The sequence below is a fragment of the Mustela nivalis genome (genome assembly GCF_964662115.1).
Source record: "Mustela nivalis genome assembly, chromosome: 11".
Taxonomy (NCBI): Eukaryota; Metazoa; Chordata; class Mammalia; order Carnivora; family Mustelidae; genus Mustela; species Mustela nivalis.
Genome location: NC_139030.1, coordinates 113533328 through 113555458, shown reverse-complemented (window position 1 = coordinate 113555458; position 22131 = coordinate 113533328). Strand labels below are relative to the sequence as shown.

The window sequence follows — 22131 nt, the reverse complement described above, 5'->3', positions numbered from 1 at the left end:
CAATCACAAGTAGGCAGAGAGGCAGGCAGAGAGAGAGGAGGGAAGCAGGCTCCCCGCAGAGCAGAGAGCCTGATGCGGGACTCGATCCCAGGAACCTGGGATCACGACCTGAGCAGAGAGCAGAGGCTTTAACCCACTGAGCCACCCAGGCACCCCAAGAATCACTTAAATTGCTGGTTCTGGATGAGATCAAAGTTCTTTCATGACATTATAACTTAGTGTTCATAATGCATATCTTGAGAAAATCTCTTATTTATTGAACTACTATTTTTTCCAAAGTGTAACAGTAACATTACAATGAACTGGATAAAAGTATAGCTCAAATAGGCTAATGCTCGTAATTATTTTTCTTCTTCTTTTGATAATTTTTTTAAAAGGAAAGAAGTGGGCCAGCAGGGAGAGGCAGCTGTCTCTGTGGTGAAGGGTGTGCTGATGCTTTTGCCAAGTTTCACATATTTGCCCCCAGCTACAAAGAGCTCAGCCGGCCAAGAGCCTCTACTGCAAGAATACACTGAAACTGATTAAAATTCTTGTCAACCGCTTCCAGGAGGAAAATACATCATTAAGGGCTTCGTATGACTGAATTAGGAGTCCAGACTCAACAGGTGATAATATGAATTTACTTTCCAAGAGTATATATGTTTAAGTGGTACCTTCAAGAAAAGAAAAAGAATTTTGAAATGTTCATGAAAGGGATATAAGACAGTAGAGTGTGGGGGAATGTTAGTGTTCAGACAAGGAATGAAAGAAAATTCCTAATATCTAGTCCTAAATTATTTACACATAAATATATCAATCCTACATGCTTAGGAGTTTATCTTTAAGTGGACATATCAAATATTGAATGCTTTGCAGGGGGGTTGAGAATTAATTGAGTTAAGGGTTTCAAAGCCATTGGAGAGCTTCCTCTGAACGCACTAAATGTTGACTTCTGAATGCTGACTTACGGGAATTTGCATGTTGGCTCTTAGCTAGATGATCTAAGCCAAGAATAGATGAATCCTAGCAGTCACGTAGAGCAGTAGCAAGACTTCCCGAGCGGAAGTAGCTGTCCTCCTTTTTGCCTAGTTGAAAATAACTTTATTAGGAAATACCATCCACTGTCTTTATTGCCATGCGACTCACATGGAACCACAAGATACTTTGAATCAAGCAGCTAATACCGTAGTTCACTTACTATTTCCATAAATCCAAACACCGTGAAACCTACTCTTGGTTCCATACAATCTAAATATCTTAATTATCAGTAAGACTAATAAAGAACCAAGACTTAAAAAGCTCTTTTTCATATAACTGAAACCTTACATCTTAAATTGTTAGACCCCAGAAGCCTATAGATATCAAGTCCTATCAGGTCATTTCTGATTTTGTCTGCCCCTTGGAATATATGACCTCCAGCATCCTGCAAAGTCTAAAGTGTCTCTTGAAATCTCTAAAGAGATGCGTCGCAAGCCAATGTCCTTCACAGGACCAGCCAACAGCGTCCGGCCTCCAGCATGCCACTGCCTTAGTCTAGGCCTCTGCCCCTGGAATCACTGTAAGTGACCCTAATCTTGCCATGTCTTATTACTTCAATCTGACAACAATATCACAAAAACTATACCTTAATCCTCTCAAAGTCTTCTATTCTAGCAGTGCCAGAGTCCTGTGTTCTATGCAGAACGGTAGAAAATGGCTTCTTTTTAAATAAATAAATAAGTAAATAAATAAAAGACTTCTAAGTTTACCCTCTGCTCTATTGTCACCTGAGCTCTAAAACAGCACAATTCCTGACCAGAATTTTACTAATTTTCTCATGAAAATGCCCCTCCCTCTTCGGGTCCTTGGAATCTCCAAGCCAGTTCAAACGTCCAGTGAAGTATAGGTTCTTGCCACACCATGAATTTTTATGTCTTCCTCGTCTTAATTTAGGCCTCAGCAAAACAAACAGAACAGCCTCCTGTTTCCTTCTTCAGCAACACTCAAAGTCCTCTGTGTTCTTCAAGCACATACAAGCTGGTGGAGGTCGTAGGAAGACCAGGCATCTCATCCTGGTTCCTCTAATTAATAAAAGGAATTCATCGAGGTAGCATTCAATAATCTATTATCAAAATATAAAAAAATAGATACACTATCTAAATACTATCTAAAATAAATTACTATAAACCAAGGTTTAATTTGATGTTATGTATAACAGTTATAATCAGGATTATAGGATAATTTGCATGGTAATAGCTACCATTTATTGTTTACTGCGTGCTAAGCACTGTCAGGCACGATAGGCATACTATCATACTCAGTTCTGAGGGTAACAAATCATTACATTCTTTCTCTTATTTTTTCCAGATAAGGAAATTAAAGCTCAAAGTTATCTCACTAGTGAAGTCAGCAAGGTAAGATTCCAACCCGAGACTCCCTGACTCCTCAACGTACATTCTTAACCAGAACTGCTTCTGGACCCTGTTATATTTCACCTTCCCCAATAGTCACTGGTTATCTAGATACTTATCAGTACTATTTTGAAGTTTATATGAGGCACATGCTCCCCGCCCCCCCGCCCCGTAGAACCATCACTGAAAGGTCCATGTTTGTGGAGCACTTGCTTACTATGTGCCCACCCGCATGGTAGCTCCTCCTGAGAGAGGACATGGATATAAGGAGCCCTGACTGTTGCTTCACATTCAACTTGGTTTCTTTGCTTCTGGTAAGAGTATTAGTGCATACTTCAAGAAAAAAATGGACCATATTAAATAATACTATGCAACTTCTGCCTTAAAATTGTTCATTTTAGCAATCACATACAGTTTTAAATCTTTCTGACTCCAGAAAGTATCTTTTTTTTTTTTGTTTCAGAATTAGTAAAACAGAATGTAACATGATTTTTGGAAAATGACATAGAAAGGAAGCCTTCAGGTAGCCATACAAGAGTGGCCAGCGACCAGTTGAAGAGAATTAATCATAGAAGACACTTTTAACTTTTTAAAATTTTATCTTGATACTAGTGAAACACAGGAAGTACCCATATCTTTACATACAATTCTAGTGAAACACAGACTGTTGGAATGATTTAAAACAGAACACGTCAGACAAAACTGAATCAATGCCATTCATAGAAATTAAAGTTAAAAGAACCTAATGGCTTCATTAATAACAATAATAATAATAGTAATAAAAGCTTTTATTTGATGAGACCCAATTATATACATGTTGTCTTTATTATTTTGTTTAAATGTCATCATTTCACAATATAAACAAGATTGAGTAGGTACAAAACCTTTGCTTTATAGATGAGGACACTCAGGACAGTGGACAGGAAATATCCTGACCACATTAATGCAAATGGTCAGGCAGAGACCAGACTAGAAACACGTTTCCTACCTCAAATCCCTATTTGTTATCCTGTGCTGCCTCAGGGAAATCACTCCAAATATACAAAATCCTGTGAACTAACAGCGTGTTTGATATAAAATATGAACAACCAATTATATCCACAAACAGTCATGTGTTCTTTATCACTGAGATTTCAGTAGAAATTATGGATTTACATATGGGTTCAGACAGATTTAAAAATCCGTGATTTAGGGGCGCCTGGGTGGCTCAGTGGATTAAGCCGCTGCCTTCGGCTCAGGTCATGATCTCAGGGTCCTGGGATCGAGCCCCGCATCGGGCTCTCTGCTCAGCAGGGAGCCTGCTTCCCCCTCTGTCTCTGCCTGCCTCTCTGCCTACTTGTGATCTCTCTCTCTGTCAAATAAAAAATTTAAAAAAAAAAAAAAACTTAAAAAAATCCGTGACTTAAAACAGTTACATTTAATGGACAGAGTCTGTGCTTTGTCTTTATTTTGGTCTACGTCACCAAGGTTTGAAGTCAGCTTGATGCCCCTACTGAGTCTGGCTTTATCTTCTGTAATAAAATAAATTTTATCTCAAAACTTTTTCAGTATAAAAACTTAATGCCTCCTGAGGGTCTTCAGGCCCTGGTGCTAAGTCGGCTGCTACATAAAGAGAGAAAAGTAGAGAAAAATGGCAATTGAGAGACCGGAAGACATACTGTGGCCACCGTCTCTACGCACATGGGTGTGCTTTCTGTGAACGAGGTAGTATTTTCATGTCAGGTTATGGAGAGTAGTTTCAAAACTTTGAAGGTTACAGTTCTTCAACAGAGATACATCACAGTGCTTATTTGAGCAGAGTTTGCACTAAACTGCATGAGAGATCTTGAGGCAACTGTCCTAAAGTTTGAGATACATCAGCACATGATGTGAGCCCAGTTAGAAAATAATTGGACGGATTCAGTGGACACCGAATTGGACAAGAACCCCAAACAGGGTGATTTCTTGAAGTTCAGACTGAACAGGATGTGACTGGGGACGTCGTGGAAAAGATTTATCAACTTCGACAACAGCGACAGCCTAAGGATGACAAGGTTGTTGACCAGAGACGCTGGAAGTTCAAGAGAACATCCAGAGCGAGGAGAAAAGTTAAGTTTATGTGAAGAATGGAGCGTCGCTTATAGCTAAGCTCTAAAAGGCATGATTACGTATTTGTAGGCATTATGTGCAATGATCAATACATGTATATTGAAGAGAAACAGATACTAATTTTGGTTGTGACAAAGGTTACTATTTTCTTTCTTTTAACCATTTTTTTGCCTATTTCTCTGTTTTTCATTTCAGAAATGTGGAGGGTTGAATCAAAAATCTGTAAGGAGGGCACCTGGGGGGCTCAGTTGGTTAAGCAGCTGCCTTCAGCTCAGGTCATGATCCCGGAGTCCCAGGATCGAGTCCCGTGTTGGGTCCTTGCTCAGCAGGGAGTCGGCTTCTCCCTCTGACCCTCCCTCCTCATGCTCTGTCTCTCATTTTCTCTTTCTTTCTCAAATTAAAAAAAAAAAAAATCTGTAAGGATATTTCTGGCCCTACAAAGCTATAAAGCTGTTATATTAGAATATTAAATATAAGGGTTTTTAAAGCTCTGTGCCAAGAAATGGCATCAAAGACTTCCAAGTTAAAGAATAGTAATAGAGAGAATAGAAATCATCATTCACATTACAATATTTAGGTAGGTAGGGCTTATCAGAGAAAACTTGACTATCTCTGTTCACTACAAAATTTTGCAAAGATTAATACGACCTTCAAAGACAGTAATAGAAATTAACAATAGAATGTAATAGAAGAATCTTTCTTTTTTCTTTTTTAAGATTTATTTATTTATTCAGAGAGGTCGTGTGCATGTCTGCAAGCAGGGGAAGGGCAGAGGCAGCCCCGAAGAGGGGCAGAAGAGCAGGAGAGAATCCTCAAGCAGACTCTCCGCTGACTGGAGAGACCCACAGGGGCTCCATTCCAGGACCCTGAGATCATGATCCAAGCCCAAACCCAGAGTTGGATGCTTAATTGACTGAGTCACCCAGAAGTCACCCTAGAAGAATTTTCTGGCTACAAAGATATATAGAACTTTCCAAACCATTTTACATTATAAAATGTAAACCAAAAAAATAGTCTTAGCTTTTTAACTTAATATATCTGTATCAACACACTTTTTTCTCTTCGTTTTTATAGCATTAATTTTTTTTTCTCAGAACGCATTTGAAGTTCAGCTAATGTTCTCCAAAGTTACACATATGTATATGTGTTTGTATATAAATTTCCACCAAATATTCTAGCAAATGTAATACAGAATCTGAGATGTTATAGAAGTATTGAACAGTATTCTTCCCTTGTTAAGAAAACACAAAACTTATCTTAATAGGATACTGTGGAGGAATATTTTTATGATCTGGATATAACCATAAATTCTAAGGTCCAATGTGATTCAGAAAATTTACACTTTTGATGGGGAAAAAATGTGATTCAGAAAATTTACACTCACGATGGGGAAAAAATGTGATTCAGAAAATTTACACTCACGACGGGGAAAGTATTTCATGATTTCATATGTGTTTGTGTGTTAGTGTTTCCAGTGGGGCAGCAGCCTGTGTGTTACACCCCCGTCTGGATCCTTCACTGAATGTCCAAAGACTTCAGAAAAAATTGAGAGTAAATAGGGAATAATAAACTTTTTCTGGAAATAAGTAACTAAGATTAGCACATCTATAAAGTGGAATCCCAAATGATTTAAAGTTGGATATTATTACTAATTATGCAGTAAATGTGAAAAACAAGTTACTCTATTTTGGAGATAATAAAAAATAATAAATTTAGCATGGCATAATTTTTCCTTTAGATAGGGGCTATTCTGCTTAAAGCTTCATTACCAGTAGCCAACTTTTATTTTTATAATATGAATATGCCCTGGGGCACCTGGGTGGCTCAGCGGGTGAAGCCACGGCCTTCGGCTCAGGTCATGGTCCCAGGGTCCTGGGATCGAGCCCCGCATCGGGCTCTCTGCTCAGCGGGGAGTCTGCTTCCTCCTCTCTCTCTGCCTGCCTCTCTGCCTACTCGTGATCTCTGTCTGTCAAATAAATAAATAAAATCTTTAAAAAAACATATGAATATGCCCCAAAAGGGAATTCTTTACATTGGGAATTGATAGTTATTTGTTACTTAAATTTCTCTTACTTTTTGGTGGCACGTAGACAAAACATTTGACAGAAATGTTAAATTTTCATCTGGTGGTTTTGGGGTCATATAAAACAGCCTAAAGCAAATAAAAGTGTCTAAAGGCTGGCTTGAATTAACTAATTGTCACCAAGTCTATTTGCCAGGGTTACTGAATCACAGCTTTCGCTCCCTTCAAATCCAGAGTCTGTTTCTCACGGCAGCAAACTTTAGACTCAGCGTTTTAAAAGCTACAACGGTTCGTGTGGGTTTTCCTTTGTCTTGTGTCTGCAGCGGTCTGAGAGGGCAAGGAGCTTTAGCCACAGCAGGAATTTCCTGTGAATTACAATAAATGACCCTGCTTTCCTCATCGTCCACATCCTTTTTTAATTCCTAAGTCCTAGGCATTTTTCCACTCCTTTAGGTAGAAATTTCCTCACTTTTACAGAAGCAGTACCTGTAAATGCTTTTCGGTTTTTTAATATCTCATAGACATATAAATAATATGTCATTGAATAAATTAGCAGGACGCAATGCGTTAATGGAGCAAGCCACAAAGTGGAAGACTTGCCCAACTGGCACTTATCTTTTTTTTTTTTTAATTTTTAAGTATTTTATTTATTTACTTGAGAGAGAGAGAGTGAGAGCGTGATTGGGGGAGAGGCAGAGGCAGAGGGAGAAGCAGGCTCGCTGCTCACCGGGACCCTGGTGGGGGCTCATCCCAGGAGCCTGATCGTGAGGCAGATGCTGAACCAACGGAGCCCCGGGCGCCCCCCAGGCCAGCATTTACAAGCGTGATGTGACGGGTGGAATAACATAAACGGAAAATGAAAGAATCTCAGAAACAGGTTAGATTGGGCAGTTTAGGAAGAGCAGGCCGGGAACTCATCGCAGTCCTGATGGGTCTAAAGGAAGAGGCAAAACCAAGGTGATGGTGTCCCTTGCAACACTTGGGCTGAACTCTGCATATTTTGGAGAGAGGAAAGGTTTGGCAAAAGCGATGTATTCCATAAAAAGATAAAGAATTTGCTTTGAAAAGAAGCTTAAGGAAGGCCTGGGAGAGGGGTTGGAAGACCGACGAAGCAAGAATAAAATATTGAAGCCGAACAAGCAGTGTTTTCTGTAGGGGCGGGGGAGGTGCTTTCTTTTCATGTGGGGTTTTCCTGCCTGGGGGGGGTCCGCCCCACATCCACCATTAGAATCCATCTGGAGTCTGATAGACTCTGCCTGACATTTGGCCGGAAGTATCCGAGTCTTAGTCATAAGCACGGGTCCGTCCCACTGAGCAAGGTTTCAAATATAAAAACTCCTTCATTGTAGGTGTTCCTGTTCAACTGATTGCTAATTTTATGAGTCAGTGCATTTTGGTAAATGATAGGGAGTTTCACCACATCTAACGGAAACCTCTTACGTTTTTTGCAAATGTATAATGTTCTTCATTATCAAAAATCAAGCTTCATTATCAAAAAATAAAAGTAAGCTCTTTGTTACTGATCATAAATTACAAATATAGGCTATTCACAATAGAATTATAAGCCCAGGTTCAAAGGAACTTTCTTAACCTCCTTATAATTTGCTATTTTTCATAACAAAAGAGAAGCCTTTTTGGTATGTTCTGATCCATCACTTATAAAGCCTTATATTTATCGTTTACTGGGAACACCCACAGCTCGCTTCCCTGTGATAGATGTGGTATCTAGTCCCATTATCCCAGATGCATCTTACAGTAGGTGAGCCAGAAAGATAAGGAAAGGTAGAAGGTAGGTCACTGAGTAGTAGAATGTTTTAAGGACAGCAGTGTTTGTTCTCTTCCCTTCCCTTAAAGTGCCTGCACAGCTGCCAGGCCAGTCTCTTCTAATCTTTTCATAGGAGAGTTTTCAATCAACTCTTCCCTGCTCAAAATCTTCTATGCAACAAAATATGCACCTCGGTGAAATTTTATTTAAAAAATTTCCCATCCAAATGAATGTCAGTGAAAGTTTTTAAAAATCCTACTTGATTGCATTACTATTACAATTATATTATAATTATCTTATAAGCATAAAATAATTTTTTGTAAATAGGCACTTTATTAGTAAATGAAAAACAAAAATGTATGAAGATGCTTAATTATCTTCCCAGTAATGTATAAGTGTAATGCAATCAAGATAATGAATGATTCTAAAGTTTGAACCAATAAAAGACAAATGGACCTTAGAATCCAAATAATTTTTTTTGAAGATTTTATTTATTTATTTGAAAGAGGGAGAGAACAAAAAACTGCAGAGCAGGGGGGGCAGCAGAGGGAGAGGGAGAAGCAGGCTCCGCACTGAGCAGGGAGCAGATACGGAGCTGGATCCCAGGACCCTGGGATCATGACCTGAGCCAAAGGCAGACGCCTAACAGACTGAGACACCCAGGCGTCCCTCCAAAATAATTTTGTTAACAGAATTTAGTAAGTATGATAATTCAGTTAAATTTAAATTCAGTAATAGAAAAGATTAACTATTTAGTGAAAAGTGTAGATAAACCTGCCCATCCATTTGGAGGAAAAGTTTATATCTGAGATTTAATTTCAGCTGGATTAAGATTTAAATGTGAACGTGGACTATCAAGTTATTACAAATGTAAAAATTAATATTGTTGCCATGTTGGGACAAAAAAGAATTTTTAGTCAGATAATTAAACGTAGTGATAACTACAAACTAGACGCTTCTGCTGCCAATATTCAGTTTAGCCAGAGATAGTCTCTTTATTTTTTTCTCTTTCCCACCTCTTTGTTTTCTTTAAGATTTTATTTATTTATTTGACAGAGACAGATCACAAGTAGGCAGAGAGGCAGGCAGAGAGAGAGGAGGAAGCAGGCTCCCCGCTGAGCAGAGAGCCCGATGCGGGACTCGATCCCAGGACCCTGAGATCATGACCGGAGCCGAAGGCAGAGGCTTAACCCACTGAGCCACCCAGGTGCCCCTTTCCTGCCTCTTAACCATCAGTTCTATTTCAGAGTCTAACTGATGAAAGAAGTGCAAAAATGTTCAAAGTTAGAATTGAGCTATGACAAATCACTTCATTTGTTACAGAAAACTTCAGATAGTATTTAATCTTGTTCCTGTCTTTAATTCAGCATAGTTACGTTCAGAGGTTCCAGAATCTCAGCGCTGAATGGACCTGAGAAGTTTTGTAGAGAAACTTGCTCATTTTACAGATTTGGAAAGTAGGAGTTGAGGAGACTTTTTGCCTCCTAAGCCACAGCTGTGGTAGATGAGCTCAGAGTATGAGTTTCCTGAGTTTCGTTTCTGTGCTTCTTTCATTAGGTTGAAATTAAACCATAGATGAGTCAAACTAATAGGATAGCAAATTTCAATCCTGGTTCTCATTTGTATTTTTTTATCTCCCCAGAGACAATTTTTCAACATCTTTCCTGCTGGAATTTAAACACACATTCACTTTAACTGTACTTGTTTAAAATAAAATTTTAAATACTGCAAAAGAGGCAATACACTTCTCCCCCCCAAAAAAAATCTTACAAAACTCCTTAAGTCAGGGATAATCTAATGAAAAGAGTTTAAATTTGTACCTTTCATTTTCCAGCCATTTCCAATTCATGTCCTTTACAGTATTCCAAAAGATGTTAAGATTTATTAAGTTAGAAAGACATTTATAAAAAATATTGAATAATCCTCTTAAATTCCACAGGAAGATGACTGGTACTGTTCATCTTGACAGAGGAACTGTGGAGGTCAAAATCAGTCTTTGCCTAGTAGTGAATTTTTTTCCATTTTATGCTCTTTCCTACATGTCTTCATTAAGCAAATTTGGGGCTTATAAAAATTGATCTGGCTCCATTTCACATAAAAAAGCTCAGGAAGAGAAATTCAGCTGTCAGAGATGAATAGGCATTTCGAGCGTCCAGACTCTGCACAGGACGGTGAGTCATGTGCAACGTCGTGTGCAAAGGAAGCGGACACACGGAGGAGGACAATGCTGAGTTCTGAAGACCTGCTGTGGGGCAGGACGGTGATGGAGGGGCTATTTCTGGGCCCAGCAGGATGACTTGGGAATTTAAAAAGCAGAAGAAGGAATTATGTCATTAGCTTTGAATTTAAGATGAAATTCTTCAGGAGGCTTTTTTCATTAACGCTATTACAGTTTATCAGGATGGTACATGATTGAATCGCTCACATACTTTGCTGTCTAAAAATAAGTTAGGACAGGGAAACCACTTCGATTCTGTCAGGGAAGGGCTGTGAGGTGTAATAATAATCGCATAATTAGTATGTATTGACATGGAAGGAAAATGCTAAACGTGAGTTAAAAGACGTGTCTGTCTGCAGCAGGAGTCTCTTCGGAAGCACCCGTGCCCGGCGCTCCTAATCACTGCCCAGGATTGAAATCGAAACTGTTCGTCCAGGGAGTTCTAAAAATAGTCTCTAGAACAACTTAAATCTTTAAAACAGCTTACCCCCCATTTTCCTGTTCTCTTATTGACAAGTTATATCCTCTTACGTTCCAATTACGGGAAGTTTTACAAGCATTTGTAGGAATAGAACGGTGACTACGTGATTCAGCAAAGAAAGAACTCTACAGAGGAATGTCATTTAGTTCAAATGAGCAACCTAGTTCTATTATTTAATAACATTAAACATCATTTGTTTTCTATGTATGTCTATATAGAAATATAATGTAGCTATAATAAGGTTAGCTACAGACATTACATATGTGCATATATGAACATACATGTATGCTTGTGTGTGTGTGCGGTGTTTGTGGCAAATATTACCAGATTACTAACATTGCTAAATCTGATAGGACCTATTTAAATTAATTTAACACTCCTAGTTCTCTGGCCAAGGTAACAAGAATTTAGGAGCTAAATTCATAACCTAAGACCCAGGAAATGACTTCATAAGGTTGCTGGACGTCCATAAGTCCATCTCCACCAATAGTTTGTTGGGCTTTCAAAGTTTTCCTTTACTGGGGAGCTACTAGGCATTTAGTTATAAGTCAGTCTGTGAAATCTTCCTTACTATTGTTAACACGTTCATATTATTGTCAGTTCCACTGAAAATCCCGCATGTTCCTCTCCTTAGGCCCTGAATGTTCTTTTGTGATGTAGACAATACCTGAACGTAGGGCCATCCAAAGTCTGGACAGGTGCCAGCACAAATGGTTGCTGTATCATCGTAGAGCCCTGAAGGACAAGAGAACATTCCTGTGAATTTGGTAATATTATTAGAGAATAAAATTACTAGTGAATAGTGATTTTACAGAATTTAACTTAAAGGTATATCCTGGTGTGGGCTCTTTTGTTCAAACCATAAACCCTTTTAATGGGAAGTTGGGAGGAGATATGTCCGGCACTTTCAGCTGGCCGTCACGCTAACCTGGAGCTAATCAAGAACTTTGCTCTTGGCACGTTATTTTTAATGATGAAGATTTTAAGGGACACCAACACGAAGGATGTTCCCTGTTGTTCAAGATCTTAGCAGTAGGAAGAATTAATGTTCAGGGGAAAGTTTGCTCCTGGAAGAAAGGAAGGCTCGGTCAGTGGTTCTGAGAATGGGATGATGCAGCCGGCTCAGAGTACACAGAGAGGGTCAGTGTGGTCAGAGAGGAGTAAGTGGGGGTCAGAGAGTGTCACAGACCTTGTCAAAGAGGAAGGCAGAGCCTAGATCATGGCAGTCTAGCATTTAACTTTCTTTAAACATAGGACATTACCAAAAAGCGAGATTCCCCCACCACTGAATGAGGACTTAATGTATGTAAACGGGGTTTATATGCCTCTTTTTGGACTCAAACTGATGTTGTGGGCAAGATATGGCCGTAGGAGGATTTAATCCTGCTCTGCATTTACATGGTATTTGGACTTCCTGAACTTCAAAAATGTCAAGTTTGTGTTCACGAGTTACTTATCTCCATTAGTTCCTACTGTGATCTGCGAGGTCTTTATTGGACCCATTCTTGTGGGTCATCAGTTTGCTGCTACTTCTAGCAACAACCTCGGAATCGTCGCGAAGGATTTCTATGACGTCAATAGAGACATTTACATGAAAACTCAAAAGTTAAGAGAGATCTTTGCAATCAAATTTTTGTGACTCAAAAAACATGTTTGGATTACTTTGTAAAGCAGTACACCTTCATGTGTTTTTAGGAACTCATTATGTCTTATTATAAGTCGGTATATGTTACCATCAGGATCATGATCCAGTCTTATTAAGGAGATGTGTATTTTTATGCCAACAAACACTGCACACTTTTAGAATCTGGATTTTCTACAAGCTATTTTGGAAAGAGTAAAAACTCTTGTCCGTCTCAGGCTTTATTGGCATATGTATGGAATTCAGAAGGTTCAAAGTGGAAGTTTATTTTGAGTATTTTCCCAACTTGCTAGAAAATAGCACATGAAAAAGAAAGGACCGTGAAGTGTTACTGGTTTTCTTCTGCAGGGCTCTAGAGGTTTTGTTTTGACTCCAGCTGAAAATGCTGGGAAGAGTCTTTCCACCCCTTTGGTGACGTGGGATAAATAAAAACCAAATATGTCAGTAGTTTCTTCTGGCCATCAGAAATTTTACTCATGAGGTAAGTTCGATTAGTAAATGCACTGTACTTTTTTTAAAGATTTATTTATTTATTTGAAAGAGAGAGAACAGGGGAAGGGGCGGAGGGAGAGGGAAGAATCGCATGCAGACCCCCGTGGAGCGCAGACCCCCGCGGAGCGCAGACCCCCGCGGAACGCAGAGCCCTTCCCAGGACTCAATTCCACAACCTTGAGAGCATGACCAGAGCCAAAGCCAACAGTGGGGCGCTTAGCCAGCTGAGCCACCCAGGCCCGCCAGTGCGTCGTACGTTTTAACAAAATAAGGCATATGTGAGCATGGTCTGACTTCCACTTTCCTCAGAAAAATATCTGTGTCTGTAGTACCAAAGGTTAACTGACATCCCAGGAGAAAAGATGCGAAGAAAACGTAAAGCCTCTAGATCGATATAACGGGAGAAACTCGAAAGAAGCTGATCTTGTTCAAGTGTCATTGCCTAAACTGATCAGATAATGAAATCAAGATCAACTAAACCCTGAAAACAGAGAAAAGAAATTCAGCAGTAAGAATAACAGATAAACCCTCATAATGTAATGTCAAGGTAACGCACAACAGGTGAGCTAAAAAGATGCAAATCTAAGTGAATTTAGTAATTTGAAAAAATATATTGGTTAGATTCAGCTGATGTGTCTAATGACAAGCAAGTTGTTTCCAAAATGAGAGATTATGTGAAAGACACAAACTTCAATGCCTCCTATAACGTTTTTATGTAGGAGAAACAAATTTTACCACAGTAGACACGACCTCTTTCAAGAGATCTGTATGCTCCATAAGTGATTTTAACTATTTGAAGGATTATAAAAAGCTTACAACACATGTCGTTATGTATTTGTCCAAAGTCACAGAACGTTCAACACCAAGATTGAGCCCTAACGTGAACTCTGGGTTTGGGGTGGTTACGTGCCGTGGGAACGGCAGGTTCCTCAGCTGTAGCAAGTGTGCGTCTCTGGCGGCAGATGTGGACGGGGAGGGAGGCTGTGCACGATGGCGGACAGGGCTGTGCGGGCACCGCTAGTCCTTCCACAGTGTAGCAGTGAACTTACAACTGCTTCAAAAAATAAAGTGTGCATCCATCCGAATGGACTTGTCCATTTTCTTCCTCTATTTTTAAAAGAGGTTTTGATGTGTATTTGATGGGGTGTTTGAATCAAGGAAATGGGAAGTTAGAGATAGGACTGAAGGCATGGCCAGTTTGTGTTCTTGTCACGGCGAGGAAGGGTACTTATACCTTTCCAGTTTTAAAAGTAATTTTTAAATTACTTTACAAAATTTAAAAGTACTTTTAAAAGTTTTAAAAGTAACAAAGTACATGTTATACATTCAGTACACATTTAAAAGTAAGAAAATACATTTCTTCTTTTCCTGGACCACCAACCAAAACGAGATAATTAGTCCTTCTCTTAAGTACTTATAAGCAAAACTGGCTCACCTGTAATTCTAGAACCTCGCGTCACTGCTACCCTTTCACAGAAAAATGTTAATTCCTTGTATATACATATTTGCTGTGATTCCTGACCAGGGCAATGCAACTTAAAATCACAATGGGATCCTACGGTACTCCCACCAGTGTGGCAGAAATGTGAAGTTCAACAATAAAACGTTGGGAAGGATGCGGTGCAGCAGAAACGTCACACACAGTGAGAGTGGAAACGGGTGCCAGCGCTTTGACTCTCGGAAGGACAGTCCCTCAAGAGACTCGGGCGTTCGTGCACCAGGACACTGGGGAGAAATGCATTCGCTGCGTCGCGGCTCGTAGCAGTCAAGTGGAGGGAGCGATGCAGCCCTCTGTCAGGAGGAGAGAAACTCGCTCCTGTCCTGCCCCCAGCTGCCCTGTTCTGCGGCCCGTTCCCACAGGCAGCAGGGCCACACTGGAAAAGGACAGCCGCCCGCGCTCACAGGGCTGCATCTGCAAGGATGCTGAATGGAAGAGGCCGTCTCTGAGGGCTGCATTCGGAATGACCTTCATAGTGACCTTCGTGAGATGAAAGCGGCACAACTGAGTAACACTCTGCTTACAAGCATGCCTGAGGGCGAGAATGCCGTGAGGGAAAGCACAGGCTCGGAGTCGGCGTACTTCTGGGCCGTGTGTGCGACTCCGCTGAGGGGAACACGGTGGACCGGCTGGTCCCATGAGCAGGCATTTGTTTCTTTAAACAACGTATTTATGCTGCGCATAATCCTCTGCGTCTCCAAGATTTTTAAAATTAGAAAACATTTTTGTAGAACAGTAGGAAGAGTATGATTCGTTCGTCTGAAATTGTGGATTTAATGTGGATTTATGGGTAAAATATCAAAATGCACTATATTTGGGACAGGTCAGAGCACTGGGGTGGAGAAATGCCACGTCATCCGCCACCGATCCGGCTGGAAAGTTCTCTTACTTTGTCAGGAATATTGTTCAGATCAGACACCTTTGAGATGCGCAAGTTAAATACTTAGAATTTCATAAATATGATTTATGCATATGAATTCTATTTGACTTTAGGTCACTTTCCTAGCTGTATGGAGGGAATTTTAGAACATCAACGAAGAACAGCCCATGAATCACGTGTGTGTGTGTGTGTGTGTGTGTGTGCGTGTGTGTGCGTGTGTCTGTGCGCTTACCCCTGTGTCCAGGGAAAGAGGAAAGGTCAGTAAAGTTACGTTTTGGATTATTATAAGGTTCTCAAGACTCTTAAGTTCTGATTATTCAGATGGGGAAATGCACCCACAAATCACAAAACTATTAATTTTCAAAGTCAACATTAGAAGAATTTTGTCTTGCTGTTTATATGTAGTTCATGTGAATTAATGTTTGTTATTTCATTATTTAGAAAGAGAATCACTTGGTTTATCATGTGTCTTGTTCATGCTTTCATTTTCTCATTGTAAACTTAAACCTAACTGTGTTTTTATGTCTTAATTCTCACCATATCCAGAGTTCAATGGAGAGAAAACTATTTTCAGGGCACAGAGATCATTTAAGCATTCCTTCTTCTGAATGCTGAGCAAACTCTGCCTGATTTGGTAGATTTAGAATAACCCAAGAGATTTGCATTTTACCAAACAGTTTCTGCCGCTACAGATGTGCTGTGATTAAAACAGAGTCTTAAAAATAAGTAATTAATTAAAAATTAATTAGTAAAGTAGCTTACTAATGTCTAATATTAGTATCTGGGCTAATATTAATGTCTGGCTGCCTTTTGAGAAAGTGTCCCAGACAGACTAGACTTGCCAGGAGTCAGACCCCACGAACGCTGAGAAGCACAGTCATCATCTCGACCAACAGGGCCCAAGCATTAGGACACGATTATCGTCCAGGACGTGGTCTTTGCCTCTCACAACTTCGTCATAAACACTCCCCACCTCAGAGGGAAAAACTTCTAGGCTTAACCCTCAACCCAGTTTCCCAAACCAAGGGGCAGACGCAGTTTTCCTGTCTGAACTGTTAGGCCACGCAGCTGGGGGGCATTTGAATGCTAACCCTTGTCCTGGCCCTGTGTGCTGAGTGTCTCCACATCTTAATTTATACGGTTCAGTGCTGGGTTTGACTTTCTAACGTTTCCGGCAAATAAAATCTCTCCTAGTGAATCTGTTGATCTTCTTTTATTGCCTCCCCTTTGTCTTCTGTTTTCCTCTCTATTTTGTTCACTCCCTTTCCTTGATCTAAGTTCTTTTACTTTCAAAACCCGTTTCCGACTCTGACTTTACGTCAGTCTGTTTACTCAGTGAACAGTAATTAATCACTTACGGTCCTTTATGTATCTGTTCTCTAGATGAAAATTTTCTGAATCTTCTCTAGATTGGCTCTTCCCTCCCTGACTTGTTCCCTTCTTGTTTTGTTTTATCAGCTTCTGGGTGAATCTTCAAACCCTTCATCTTGCCTTTGACCAAAGATACTGTCACAGACCTGGGACAACACGCAGAGCTCGGGTTCATTCCAGGACGGGATGCAAGTCAACACAGACAGCACATCTGTTCCGTTAGAGACGCCCGAGGTGAGCACAGCTAGGAAGAGGAATTAGTTAGAATAGTGCTAATTAGAGAATTGTTAATCACATTGGTTTGGGCAACATCAGGAACCACGAAGCTGATATGGTGTCCTAGTTTATGCTGTAGGTTAGCTGGCTCTGTCTCTGCGGTTACTGTCAATGTCCTGGAGGAGAGATTCCTAACACAGTGAGGTGATTTAGCAGATATAAAAGCTGAAAAATTACTAATATATATGTATATATGCATATTAGGATATATCTTTGATTCCATGGTGCAGTGGAGAGCCAATTGTAATATTTAGTGAAACTATTTTAAATTGACAGCATTTTGTACATCAGGCAATTATTCAAACCTCAGAACAGCCTTTTTCATTCTGCAAGCAGCACTGTTAGAAAAGCCTCTCAAGAATGCATGGTGTCTCTGCTGCATCTTGATGAGAGAGAACACATATTCTGGCCGTTTACTGAATCAGACTTCTGGAGCATCCGTTTGTCCTCATAAGGACTGATACTCACTTGAGAAAGTATAAAATGTCTGCTCACTGTCAGATATTAGTAATTTCTGCATCTTATTTTTAATTGGTTACTTATTTCTAAGACTTTATTTTATTTTAACTTATTTTAAATATTTTATTTTTAAGTAATCTCTGTACCCGATGTGGAACTTGAACTCACAACCCTGAGACCAAGAGCCGCACGCTCTTCTGACGGAGCCAGCCAGGCTCCCCTGTACAATAATTTAACACGAAGTACTTGAGCTGAAACTTCTATTGGGGTCTTTACTGGTTTAAAACGCATTTTTGCATGCTTTTTCCACCAATTTACCAAGCTCATCTAGATTAAAAATTGTCAGTTGGCTGTTGGTCTCGGCTTTATTTTGTTATTATTAATTCTGTCTATTTTAAGCCACTTAGGACAAAGAAAATGTGTTGTAGAATATTGGGTTGCTATATAAACATACCAAAAATAAATTGAATGTAGACTAATCCTTAAAACAAAATACAGTTTTTGTTAGGGCCTCGCTATCATTTTGTTTCGCAATCAGAAATTTATTTTAACTACATTCTTGATAATGACCATATCCAGTAAAGTCAGGAAGTTCAAAAAGAGTGACAGACTAGGAAAGGCCAGGGGAAGAAGCTGTTTGAGAGTTTGCTTTTATGTTTTGAGCAATCATTTATGACAGAGTTGTTTAATCCAGATTTGTTTTGTGGCTTGTGTTTAAAAATTCAGCCAGTGTGTTATTAGATAATGTGTTGAAATAAACAGCAAAATAACTCCAACATATTTTATATAGATATTTTCTCTGAATACTATGAGCATAATTTGAGAAGCAGTCTTTTTCTCAAAGGAAAATTATTGTTTCCATAAATGACGTGTGTATCTGGGCTCAGAAGAAAAAAAAAACAATTTTGATATTTCTAGGTAAATGAATGATTAGCACTTTGACTTATTTTTTTAATATTTTATTAATTTAGTTGCCAGAGAGAGAGAGAGAGAGGAAACACAGGCAGGGAAAGTGGAAGAGGGAGAAGCAGGCCTCTTGTTGCGCAGAGAACCCGATAACGGACTCCATCCCAGGACCCTGGGACTATGACCTGAGCTGAAGGCAGCCACTTAACAACTGAGCCGCCCAAGCGCCCCTAGTGCTCTATACTAAAAGAAAATAAAGTTAGCTATACAAATCTCAACGCATAGAAAAATCCAAATTTAAAAAGACAAGTATTGTCATAAGTTGTGAGATGAGTCAGTTCAGAAGATTTATTTTGTGAAAATCCATCATGAAGATTTCAGGTAAATCATGACTTTATTTAATGACGAATATATGCTTCCGTTTATAAAAAAGCCCTCTGATTTTACATTTGGAAAATTTCCAAAACTATACAAGGATGAAGGGGCATTTATAGTTGGTTTTCGTTTTAGAATTACCTTAAATATTTATAAATCAATACTTAGAAACTTTACAAAATATAGATTTTCAAACACAGAAGTCATGACTTCTCAAACAGGTGTATAGCTTTTTGTGAATTAAACAAACTTGTATTCTACATATATTTTTTAAAAACTGATTTATTTATTTATTTATTTTCATTTCACTGCTTAGGTTTTTTCTCCTTCTATAGACTTTTTACTGTTACTGTCCAGGAAGGCCATAAGTAATGGAGTAAGACTTTTGTTGGGAGCCAACAGTTGGCAGGTCTGCCAGTTTCAACAAGAAATTCTGCCAAGTTCAGCCATTGTTTGGCCATTTGGTGAAATGCTTCAACATTTTTTGTTAAAATACCGAGCAACCTTCTCATTTACCCTAGATTGAAGGTCACTCTTTGGAATTCAGTGAAACCTGAACACTGCGTTACAGAAAGCATCTTTACCAATTTATTTCCCTTCACAGAAGCGGTGGAGACATAAATATGAGGTTGACCTAAGAATAATAAATGGTAATTAGTTTCTGAATATTTTCTCTTTGGCAGTGGGTCATGTTTCTAACACCTCCACAGTCTGCATTTTGTATGTATCGTACACTGCACACAAAACTACAGAGTCAACTACCTAGTTTTCTGTGGACACTGATACAAAGAAACATATTCATTTATTTAATCATTTATTAAGCAATATTTAAGGACCTAGTAGGTGCAGTCACTTATCGAGATGCTTAAGATATATTAGTGAAAAAAAGCAGGCGGAAGTACTTGTAGAGGTTATGTGCTAAAGATATGGACAGCAAATAACAATATAGAATATAAGTAAATGATAGTCGACGGTTTGTTGCAATGTGATGGATGTTACAGGAAGAAGCCAGGACAAATCAAAATAGATGACGATGGGCTAAAGTGTTTTGGTGGTGCAGGCGTAGCGGACTTTAAGTATTTGTGTCTAGGTTAGGTCCCAAAGAAAACTCTGCATCTGAGCAAAGACTCCAGGGAGGCGTGGGGAGCTGACATGCGGTTTTCCGAAAGAGCATTCAGGGCTCTTTGAGAGGAACCCACTGATAGTTTTGAACCTTAGTTCAGATAATATGCTTTCCTTTCTTTAATTTTATGCCAGTTGATATCAGAAGTACTAACAAGAAGTAAATTTGTCTGGAGGTGAAGGAAAAGGAAATACTGAAGTCCAGAATCCAGGAACTATAGACCCAGAAATAAAGATGAGCGTTGTTTTCACATTCAGGGGCCGGAAGGGTGGGCGTGTGACGGAGAGTAAGGGAGACATGGTAAGCTTGTCCGTTAATTCATCCCAGTTAGCATTCTGTCACTAGTTTCTATTATAACCTTATATCAATGAATATTGTGCACAATGACCTTTGTTGTTTCCTATAAATTTAATTTAATTCTAAAGAGTTATCCAAGTTAGAATTGATAAAAAAGCTAGAAAAGCTCATACGTTGTATTTATACTCTAGGTCCCTCTCTATTTATAAAATTATGCAGTTACATCTGGAAGTAAATCTTAAGCCAGAATGTAGAACAATCCTTTAAGTCTATATGACTGAGTAATTTAGGAGTGCAATGTTGTCTAAATATAGAAATCTAACGTTTTTTAAAGCAGATGCTATTTATTTATTATTATTTTTTATTTTTTATCATTTATTATTTTTTAAAGATTTTATTTATTTATTTGACAACCAGAGACCACAAGTAGGCAGAGAGGCAGGCAGAGAGAGAGAGAGAGGAGGAAGCAGGCTCCCTGCTGATCAGAGAGCCCGATGTGGGGCTCAATCCCAGGACCCTGGGATCATGACCTGAGCCAAAGGCAGAGGCTTCATCCACTAAGCCACCCAGGCGTCCCACAAATGCTATTTAAAGATCTACATCCTAGTTACACTTAATGAAACCCTCTGAGGACATATGGATCTAGAATCTCGTATTTCTGTTAGGAACCCATTAGCTAGACTTATGTAACTTATTCAGGACTCCAGTTCAGAAACCGTATGTAACATGAATAGTTTTGAACATGTGGCCCTTTGTGGTACAGATAGAACTAGACAGAACTAAGTAGAACTAGGTAGAACTAGATAGAACCAGAACTGATGCGGTTGCGAGCTCACAACCTCAAATACGCAGTCGTTATGATGTTGAGCATTTGGTGAGTAATCAGCTTTCACGGGGTTAACCTGAAAAATCACACAATTAGTGAATTTTTAAAGCATGTTTCAGTTACACAATGACTCAAACATAAACTCTTTGCTAATTTTGGTGTATTTATCTTGAAGGAAGGGGGCTGGACTCTGGTTCATTAAATATGGACACATATTAATTTTATGATGAAAAAGATTCAGTGTTTTCTAATAATTTTGAACTGATAACACAGACAGGAAATCCTTTTGGAAAGTCTGTAATTAAGGAAGTTAACTCATGTGAGGAATTCAATTAATTAAAATATTAAACAATATTTAGGAAAGTCATTTTATGGGCTTCACCCAGGTCAGTTTGTTCTAGACCTTAATGCTTGCTCATATCTCATCTGAAGGCCTTCCTGTTCGAAGTAACGAAATCAAGCATTCTTCAAAGCTTTATTTAGAATATCTTTCTTTCACCACATTATTTCTGTCTTAAAAATGAACATTTCTGATACCCAGGCATGATGTTTGCCATTGATTTAGATGCAAGGAAATAGTTCTGTTAAAGGTATGAAAAGACGAAGTTATAATGGATGCAGTTAAAAGTAAGATATTTCAGAATATCTTAACCAAAGCACATACAATTGTGAACTAGGTAGTGTCCGTTCGACTGTTCTTTATTTCAGGGTTGGTTTTTGTTTTTGTTTTTGTTTTTAACGTTTCTTCTATAATCCAAGGTTTCCCAGACATAATCATATGTACAGAAAGTATCTGATTTATCAAGTTTTGTCATTTCGGAAAACATCCTACTTCAAGCATTCAGTTCTGCCCTTGCGACCAGGTGAGAAGTCGCGTGGCAGTCGGCGGCGTGCAGGAGGAGGTCGTGCTGCCAGCGGGCGCAGAGGCGCTGATGCTGCCTGGAGCAGGCCTGTCCCGCTCCCCCCTGGCCGCCTGCGTGGGGCCGGCTGGCTAAGCTGAGGGCCATTCTGTTTACCCACACCCTCAGTGGGAATTAGTCAT

General features: G+C 39.3%; 1 protein-coding gene across 2 annotated transcripts in view; it reads right to left on the bottom strand.

The window, feature by feature from the left end:
* The window catches only part of CALCRL (calcitonin receptor like receptor), an 86749-nt gene that overhangs the window by 55272 nt on the left and 9346 nt on the right, over window positions 1–22131 (bottom strand). Inside the window, exon 2 of one of the 2 annotated variants that reach the window (XM_082690170.1) lies at window positions 11612–11679. The exons of the other annotated variant lie outside the window; for it this stretch is intronic. The gene's annotated coding sequence lies outside the window, so the exon portion shown is untranslated. The remainder of the gene's footprint in view (window positions 1–11611; window positions 11680–22131) is intronic. 2 annotated transcript variants of the gene reach the window in all.